The sequence below is a fragment of the Ambystoma mexicanum genome, chromosome 3p, assembly GCF_040938575.1.
Source record: "Ambystoma mexicanum isolate Mex_15411 chromosome 3p, UKY_AmexF1_1, whole genome shotgun sequence".
Classification (NCBI taxonomy): Eukaryota; Metazoa; Chordata; class Amphibia; order Caudata; family Ambystomatidae; genus Ambystoma; species Ambystoma mexicanum.
The window spans coordinates 833,837,187-833,847,458 of record NC_090925.1 but is presented as its reverse complement, the minus strand read 5'-3'; positions in this window follow the sequence as shown (position 1 = coordinate 833,847,458).

Sequence of the window (10,272 nt, the reverse complement as noted above, 5' to 3'; positions counted from 1 at the left end):
ATGGCTAAAATGGATGCATCAGTTTCAACTATGTATGGAAGTTCGGGGCGTGGATACTTTAAGACAGGTGCAGACGTGAATTTCGCTTTCAGCTCTTGGAAGGCCTTTTCAGCTTCTTCAGTCCACAAGAAGCGTTTGTTTTTTCGCAAATGTGCTGTGATAGGGTGTACAACATGTGAGAAATCCGGAACAAATCTGCGGTAGAAATTAGCAAATCTGAACATGCTTTGTACCCCTTTAACTGAACTGGGTGATGGCCACTTGAGGATTGCGTCCACCTTTCGAGAGTCCATTCGGACTCCTTTTGGAGTCGGGATAAATCCAAGGAATTCAACTTCCATAGCATGAAAAACGCATTTTTCCAATTTTGCATATAACTTGTGCTGGCATAGTTTCTCAAGGACTGCATGAACGTGCTTCACATGGTCTGATTCTGAAGAGGAGTACACTAGAATATCGTCTATGTATACAACAACACAGACATCAATGAGTTCACGAAGGATATCGTTCATAAAATACTGGAAGTCTGGTGGTGCATTGCACAACCCGAAGGGCATCACCTGGTATTCGAATAACCCGTACTTAGTGCGAAAAGCAGTCTTCCATTCGTCACCTTTCTTTACACGTACCAGATGATATGCCCCTCCGAGATCTAATTTAGTGTAGATGCAAGCGTCTTTTACTTGGTCTAGTAATTCGGGGATCAGAGGCAATGGGTATCGGTTCTTAAGCGTGATCTGATTTAATGCGCGGTAGTCTATGCTCGTTCTGAGGTCACCTTCCTTTTTAGGCACGAAGAACAAAGCTGAAGATGCAGGGGACTTGGATGGACGAATGAAGCCATTGCAAGGTATTGGTCCAAGTATTGTCGTAGGTGAAGGTTTTCGGGTTCCGTAAGGGCGTAGATCCTACTACATGGAGGTTGTGCACCGGGTATGAGATTGATTTGACAATTGTATGATCTGTGAGGTGGTAGGGTGTTTGCCTATTCCTTTTGGAAAACATCCTGGAATTCTTGATATACCTGAGGTAACTGCAAGACTGGAGTAGCGACTGTGGCCAGGCCTTGGTTCAAGGGTTTGTTTGGGTAACAAGTATGTGCACAATCCGGGAAGGTTATTCTCTTCTCTCGCCAATCAATACAAGGATTTTGTGTTTCCAACCAAGGTATACCCAGTATTATTTGGAACTGCGGGGGTTTGATTAAATCAAACACAATAGTCTCTCGATGCCCACCCTGACCCAATAGTGTCATCTCTGCGGTGGAATGAGTTACGGGCCCAGAGGCAATTTCAGTTCCATCGACTGTGGTGATGACATCCGAAGTGGTCATTTTGCAGTGAGATAGATTCATCCTAGAAGCCAACTCGTGGTCCACATAGTTTCCTATGGCCCCGCTATCAATGTATGCCCTCATTGCGTGCTTACGTGATGGCTTCGTTGGATCTATAAGGACCATTGGTATGATGAAGTCAGGCGTGGTTGTTCCCCGAATCAGGCTCTGTTTGATTTTTATCAGCAACTCCGACTACTTTTTTAGATGTTTTTATAAGGCAATCCTGTAGAAAATGTCCTGAGGCCTCACAGTACAGACACAATTGCATCTGCCGTCTTCTTTCTCTTTCCTTTTGAGTTAAGGGTCCCTTGACCACCCCCCGATCTGCATCGGTTCTGATACATCTGTTCCTTTGAGGGTAACATTGGGTTTAACCAATACCCGATTCTTGAACTTAGCTCGATCATCCTTTCTATTCTGAAGTCGGTGGTCTAACTGGACCACTAAGTCTGTATATTCTGCACAATCCTGAGGTGGGTTCACAACTTGGGCCAAAATGTCTTTGAGTTCACCCAGAAGTCCACGATGAAATAATGTAATTCATTTTACCTCTGGCCATCCGGTTTCCACCACTGACCTATTGAAAGTGGCGATATAGGTTAGTAGATCCTGGTTACCTTGTCGTAATGATAAGAGTTTGTTATCCAGGGCCTGTCCCTGTGAATGTCTGGCAAATAGTCTTTCCTTGCTCAATTGAAAACCTTGAAAATCCCGAAGAAGAGGGTCATCCTGGTTAACTAATGGAATTGAACAATCCGCTGCGCTGCCACTAAGATGTGATAGTACAAAGGCTACTTTGGTTTGGTCGTTCGGAAAAGCTCCAGGTCTGCATAAAAAGTGCAAGCGGCATTGGTTCATAAACACAGAACTTTTTTAGGTCCCCAGCAAAACATTCGGTGGAGCTAAAGGAATGCTCCCTGGTAGAACCACTTGCACAGGATTGCTCGATGAAACAGGAGTTGGATTCCCCCCGAGTCCAGGTAATGGTGTTTGCCCAGCTTGGTTTTGCAGTAATTGTCTAGCAAGATCATCAGTGTGCTCCTTTGACACAATCAGTTCTCTCCTGAGGGCATTAGTCTCTTGGCGTGCAGAGTGCACTTCTGCCCTAAATTCCCCTAACAATAGGGCTAGTTGGTCAGTTTCTGAGGTTTCCATAACGCCCGGGTGGGGATTTGTAGATAGGCTTCACGTTCTGTTACGCTCACCTGGCTCCCACTGGGGCGTCGGTCGGACCCGGACAGCTGCGGTCTCCACCCACGTGATGCGTAGTGCAGCGATGACTGACTGGATCTGCCCTCCTAATCTTGTCTGCTTAACCCGTAGAAATATTCTCCTGCAAGTGGAGAGATGGATTTCGCCACTTGTGGATTCAAGTGATGGCACCCCCACAGTCCTCCCCAACTAATCACCTCCGAAATGCCCTCACAGCAATCTCACCTTATATTCTTGAAAGATGAGCTCTCCATCCTGCGTGGATTTGCAGGGGCGCGTCGATTCCAGTTACTTCACTGGTTTGAAGGCTCGGGAGAGTTCCAGAGAGTATTGACTCTGAGGTTCCTGGTGAGGACCAGTAACTATTAAGTTCATAGAGTTCAATATGTCTGATGTTCGCTCTTGTTCCCCCCTTCCTTTCTTGTCTTGCAGCTGGCTCATGAAAAGATGCTCTTGTGGCAGCTGGTGGCGCTCAGGTAAGAGTCTGTATTACCCGGCGCTGTCCTGTAAATGCTGCACGAGGAAAACGTGTTGTTTTTGTCTCTCTTTAGAGATGCGGCACGTGAAAATATGGAGTCACAAAAGGATGCCTCCGGTGGTAAATCAGGTAAGTCTATGGTGGTAAGAATTATATTTGTTGGTTCCCTCGGCTCACCTTGTGGTTTTCTTTTGTCTCCTAGGTGCTGAAGTTCGGCGAAGAAATGATGGAGGCAGCGCCGACCCGAAGGATGCTGTGAAGACCGGTGAGTATGGCGCGGCGCTGCAGCTGGAGGTGTGGCGCGTGCAGAAATGATGTTCTTTACAGGTCCGGAGACGAGATGGATCCAGAATCAGGTGTGGAATAGAAACAAGTTTGTTTTCTAACCTTGTCCCTTTCTTTCCTCTTTGTTTTAGGAACTCCCGGATTCGAGGCGGGCGTGGCAGAAGACTGGATGCAGGCTGCAGGCACGGTGAGTGTTACGCTGCTGGATGCAGAATAACGCGAAGCGTGTTGCTGGTCGGGCGCGGTTTAAATAGCCTCAAAAGTAGTCCCAGGTAAGAAGTCCCGAGAACCACACCCGAGTAAAAAAATAGTCCCTGTACAAAAATAGTCCCTTTCAGGCTTCATGTTGGATTGGAGTTATTTGCAGCATGGTCTGCCTGAGGTAAGTAATGACTATGAGCCTGGTGCCTTATGCGCCAGGACTGATTCCTACTATGAGCCTGGCGCCTAAGGCGCCAGGACTGAACCCAGATAGCCCCTAGCCGGGGCTGCTGAGGTTTTACTAAATGTCTACATGCCTGCTCCCGGGGCTGATGGGCTTGGTCCGGATGCCTGGTGGTAGGCATCATGACAGCGATCCATCACCTCCAGCACATATTGCAGGTTCTCTTCCGGGAAGCGCAGATAGAGGAGCATTTCATCAGCATACAGTGATATGAAGTGTGTGTTTCCTGTCCTACGAATCCCCATCTCACCGTATTGTTGCCTAAGGCAAATTGCCAACGGCTCCAACGCAATAATATATAACATGGGCAACCAGGGACATCCCTGTCTAGTCCCCCTACTGAGTCGCCACTTGTCTGAGATTATAGCGCCTGTTTTGACCCTTGCAATCGGGGAGCTATATAACATCTTGACCCATCTAATGTGCACCAGCCCTATCCCATACCCTTTCAGGGTCGCCATCAACCATGGCCACCTCACGGAGTCGAAGGCTTTGAGCGCATCCAGCGACACAATGGCCAGCTCGCCCAGGTCTTTCTCAGTTTGATCAATAATATGGTGTAGCCTCCTGTGGTTGTCCGTGATGTTTCTGCCGGGGACATACACCCGGACCAAACAGGCTATCAATCTGCCAATTACTCGCTTAAGCCTGTTGGCAAGCACCACCGTGAGTATTTTGCTATCTTGATTAAGCATCGATAAGGGCCTGTAGGATCCACAGTCCACATTCGGCTTGCCTGGTTTCAAGAGCAGGATGATCACCGCTTCTCGGAGGGATTTTGCCAGCTCCCCCTGTTCGTAGGCCTCATTGAACATGGCCAGGAGCGGCTGGAGTAACTCCTGCCTATACGCTTTATAGAATTCGCTGGGTAACCCATCCGACCCAGGCGCTTTACACGTGGACAGGTGTTGGATCACTGTCTCCAGTTCGTCTGAGGTGATTGGGGCCTCTAAATCTGCTCGTTCTAAGTCGTCTAAGGTGGGCAGACCTATATCTTCTAGTGTTTCCAGAATTTCTTGACCCATGTCTCCACCTGCGTCCTCATACAAACATTTATAATAATATTTAAGGAACTCCTCGTTTACACCTTCCTGGATGTTGCGGATCTGGCCTTCTGCATCCCTGACTTCTCTAATCACCGGACGGGGTGTCTCATTTTTGTATAACCGGGCCAGCAGTCTGCCCGGGTTGTCTCCACCCGCATGTTGCCTTTCTGTATATTTCTTATAATTCAGTTTACACAACCTGTCCCAGAGTTCGCTGCTAGCCTTTTGTAACTCTCTTGTCTTTGCACTGTCTTACCGGGTGGTCCCCCCCCCCCTTCGCATCAAGTCCTCTAACTCTCTTTCTGTTTCCTGCAATTCTAGTTCTATACTCCCTTGGAGCCCCTTGGATTTTGATATGGCTACCCCACGCACCACCATCTTGAATGCCTCCCATACTGTTCCCACAGATCGTACGCTGCCGGTATTAATGTTGAAATATTCTGTGATGGCGTCCCTCAGGTCTTCTCGGGTCCTGTAAGGCCTCAGCTCTGAGCCTCCACGTTGGGATTATCGCCCTAGCGGGGTGGTGTCGCCACTCCAGGACCAAAGGTGAATGGTCCGAAAGTACCCTGGCTTTATATTCTTTATATTCTGCGGCCACCATTTCTCCCGCTATCTCGGCGGCTGCGGCAAACACATAATCCAGCCTAGTATGCAGGTCATGCGGCGCTGCGTAATGCGAGTATTGCCTGTCTGTTGGGTGCAACCATCTCCACACATCCTCCAGTCTGAGGTCTGTAAACAGTGTACCCAACGCTTTAGCTGCTGGAGTGGGTTTTGCTAGCTTGCTATCTGACCTGTCTATCCCGGGGTACAGGGTGCAATTGAAATCACCTCCCCACAATATCGTGCCGCCTAACAAGGGGCTAATTTTACTATATAAAGACCTAAAGTAAGCTGCGATATCATGGTTAGGGGCATATAAGTTTATGATGTTCACTTCTCTGTTTTCCAGGAGTCCCTCCACCACTACCATTCTACCTTCTGGTCTGTCGTCGACCGGAGCAGATGAAACGGCACATGTGGTGCTACCCATATGACCACCCCTCTTGCATATGCCGAGTATGTGGCTGCCGTGACGCTTCCCTTCCATTTTCTCCTAACCACTTCCAGTTTCTCCTTGGTGAGGTGGGTTCCTGTAGCAAGGCTATATCAATCCTCATCCTCTTTAGGTACATCATCACTTTATTATGTTTTAGGTAACTATTGAGGCCCCGCATGTTCCAGGTCACAACTCTGAGGTTACTCGATTCCATTGACTTGATGTCCTCCCTCTGCCCTCCGCTTCCCATGTCGTTCCCGGTGACTCGTTTTCTGGCTCACTTCCTTCCCAACCCCAACAACTTCCCCCTCCCTGGATCTTAGGCCCACACGCGTCTGGTCCTTCCTCGGAGCACCGAGGACTAGGACCCTGCGGGGTGTCACCGGACTACTAGTGACCTAACTAAGCGTAATGCTATGGGGGTTAAAGGGTTGGCTCCCAGGAGCTCCCGCTTATACAAATAGGATTAGTCAGTTCAAACGGATCTTGCAAGCATGTACTTTCCAAGCAGCACATTCCCTGTGAGCCATAATTAATGCTATATTTCAGTCCCAGTGTCTTGCGCTATGTGGTGTCCAGTTAAAGGGTCGAAAGCAAAAGGGTTGAATGCAAAAGGGTCGAGTGCATTCGACTGAAAACCAAAGGATCTACATTTTTTTTAGAATATATATATTTTTTTGCTCTAGTGTAGCTTTAAAAGGGTTTTTTTACCCCAAAAAATAAATTAGATCCTTTTTTTCGGTCGAATTGATTCGACCCTTTTGTCATTCGACCCTTTTTTTCGATCCTTTGACCTATAACCGCGCTATGTCACCTACGGCGCCACAGCCGCATGTTACTTATCTTCTTCGGCTCCTGTCTGGATACCAGATTCTTGGGGGCGGCTCTGCATATCCAGCCACTCCATGGCATCCTCTGGAGTTTCAATAAACAAAGCTTTGTTCCTGTGGAACACCTTCAGTTTGGCCTGATAAAGCAGCATATATCTGTAGCCTGTTTCCCGCAATCTTCTTTTCACCGCTCCGAAGTTCATTCTGCTGCGTTGTACCTGCAAGGTGTAGTCTGGGTATGCAGTACTTTTTGCTGGCCCCCTTTCGTTCCACCCTTCCGGAAGAATTTGAGTATTTTTTCTTGATCCCAGTAGTTCTGTATCTTTGCAATCAATGGCCTGGGAGGGGTTACCGGGGGCGGCTTCCTCGCCAAAGCTATGTGTGCCCTTTCAACAGCAAACCCCTGGGTCAGTACACCTCCAGTTCTTTCCTGCAGTAACATGATTTCTACGTATTCCGTTGGATTAGGCCCTTCCGTTCCTTCTGGCAATCCAACAATGCAGATGTTATTGCGTCTGGCACGTCCTTCTGCTTCTTTCGCTCTGTTTTCTAGGTTGCCCACTTGCTGCACAAGGGCATGGAGTTCCGATCTATGGGCGGCGCATTCCGCTGTGTTCGGGGCCATCTCCTTTCCAAGTTTCCAATGCGCTGCGCAAGTTTTCTCACATCTTGTCTAAGTATAAGTAGGTTCACATCTTCCTGAACCGCTCCGACCTTAAGGTCCAGTGCGACTTTCAGTTCGTTCATAGCCAGGCCCAATTTATTCTCCCAGGCAACTTTCAGGTCCGCAATCGCAGCCAGCACCTCCTGGATTGTGCCCGGAGCTTCCTCCATCACAGTGGTAGTTTTGTCCTTTAGTCCTGGCCCCCTCTGCCCCTGGAGATGTCTTGGCACAGGCATCCAGCGTGGGCTGCTTGCTCTTTGGTCTTAGTTTTGTTAGACATCGTGCTGCGCCCACTAGATGTGGGCCAGCACAGCAACCTCTCGCATGAAGGTCTGCGTAGTGTCGGACTGTTCCTGATGTTTAGGGCCCTCTTCGACCGTGTTGGGGGTATATGCCTACTGCCTGTGCGCTCCTGGAATGGGCTGTGTCCTCCCACGTGCCTGCTCTAGCTCAGTATTATTCTGCAGGCCCACGCCATGTTTCCCTCAGTTACTGGTGGTCGCGCGCATTTGCTGGTTCCACACACTTCTACTCCGGGACCCGACAGGACCCCACAGCCATGTGGCCCACAGTAGTGTCTTTAACGCCTTTGTCGAACTCTGTGCCAGCACAGGCTGCCTTTTGTGTGTTCCCTGGGGTTCAGCAAATGTCCCGGGGTGAGCTGCCTGTTCTACCACGTTCAATTGGTGGCGGCGTCCCACAGAACTCGGATCTCGTCCAGGCGGCTTGTTATTTTGTTTACTTTGCTTGGGTATTTGTGTGGGAGCCCCGCCACCATGTAGATGGCTTTAGCCCCGCTGCAACCCTCTTCCGTCCTCAAGCCAGGGTACACAGGGTCCCCTTTTCTCCAACCTGTGTTCTGCTGCAGCAACTGCTCATCTCTTGCAGATGCCGCACTATGCTGGGGACCCGTGCTCACCTGCGCACTCCAGGGCTGCAAATGCCACCTTTCGATCCTGTTATGTGCCGCCGAGGGACCCGGCAGGGTGCAACCTTCGGGGCGCATCCACCGTCCGTTGGAGCCTCAGTGTCCGGGGAGGCCTCCACTCCTGGCCTCCCTGCACCCGCCTCTGGCGTGTCAGGTCACGACACACCCAGTCAGGGCCCCCGCCTGAGTCAGCTGTGCTTAGACCTCTCCGCGGTCGTCCTAGCCTGACTCCAGCACTGTCCACCCGACGCTCTGTCGGGCACCTCGTAATCCAATTGCGGGGCTCGGCAAGCACAGTGCCAGCCGCTGCGCTGCACCACACCGCACCGATCTGCGTTTGCCCTCCGCTGTGTCCAGGAATCGATATATGCAGGGCGCTCCCGTCGCTCATCTTCTCATCTTGGGCCTCGGAGTCCGTCACTTGGTCCGATAGGCTCTCCCGGACCGGGTCCTAGTGCTGTTCATGGGCTGGGCACCACATTTCACACAAAGCCGCAGCAGGCTCAATCGGGCTGCACCAGCCTGCGCTCACGGCCGGGACCCTGCGGTCAGTTTATGGCACTTTGTCCTCGGTCCGCCATCTTGTACGTCCCCCAGTCCCGAGAGCCCAGCTTCTTTTCCGTGGCCATGGTTCCTCTAGCTTGTCGCTGATCAGCCTTGCACGTCGCTCGATGCATGAACCAGACCTTCCTACATCTTGGGGTGTGCTGCCAGCATGCTTTTTATCCGGAAAACCCAGTTTAATCCTAATGATCTGTGGCGGATCTATGGGAGCCCATCGAGAGCACGTCCTCTCGTGTAGCCATCTAGCCACGCCCTCAAATGTAAAGTTATTCTTATCCACGACAATCGGCCTGGTCAGACTGAATATTGCAATAAGATGGGGGGGAGAGGGGTGCTCTGGATTGTCCTACTTTTGCACAATGGGTTGCTGATGTGAATGTCTATATATCTATTTAACAAAGTGTATACGCTGCACAGGGATGTCCTCTAAAGGCAAACAGACTCTGGCATAGGTGGGAGGAGAGAGCAGAAAGGCACAGCAAAATAATTGAAAGCTACAAGACCGACTGAGATAAGGTGGTTAATATTGTTGTCGCAGCTCTGAGGCATAGATGGAAGATGTAATATTCACCCAGTTGTTCGATTTATGAATGATAAAACTCAATAAAATTGTTACATTAAAAAATTTAAAAAAGAGGCCATAAACTGCTCTAGGACCATTTCTTCCTGCATTTCTTCTGTTTTCTTTCCTCTACATATGTTATTTCCCTCCTAAAGTGGATCCTGTATGACCTCTGTCTGGTATATCCTAATCTTGTAGCTTTACATTGCTAAGATGCAGTCTGTGAAATTGTGTCGGCTGAATCGCTTGTGGCTGCCATTCCAGAGGGTGTGTTAGTCGATTCGGCCATCAGCATTCAATGTTGGTCCCCTCCTTCCACATACTTCTGCAGCATTGGTACCAAGGGCACTGGTGTTCAGTCTGCTGTTGCCCTAGAAGTGCCAGTTGTCCTGTCACCAGCTTGTATAGGAAAGTGGCCATTGTTGAAGTTTCTTCTTTGTCCTTGGTGATGAGACTGCTGCATCAACTTGCGGCTTGCCAGGGCTTGCAAAGCACTGGCACTGTCTAAAGATATTGTTGACATGGGCAGACACAAGTTTCCCTTGCTGCATCTGGCCCCTCTCCTCCTCCTCCTGGAATTGTGCACAGCACTCGACAAGGGAAACTGAGGCTGCGGTTTCAGCAGGACCTGTTTCACCAGAGTTTTCCCAGATGAGCGCCATAGTCTGGCCCAAGCTCTTTCTGATGCCAACAGTTGCCGCTCCATGTTGATCGATTTCTCATGGGTCCAAGAGGTCTTTGCACTTTGTCATCAGCCATTCCCACTTCAGACACCAACCTTTGCATGTTTGCTTGGGACCAAGAAGAACATATGTTTGGGTTGAAAACCTTTTATTAGGGAGATAGGTTATAAAAAAGAAAAACACAGACTATAATTGGT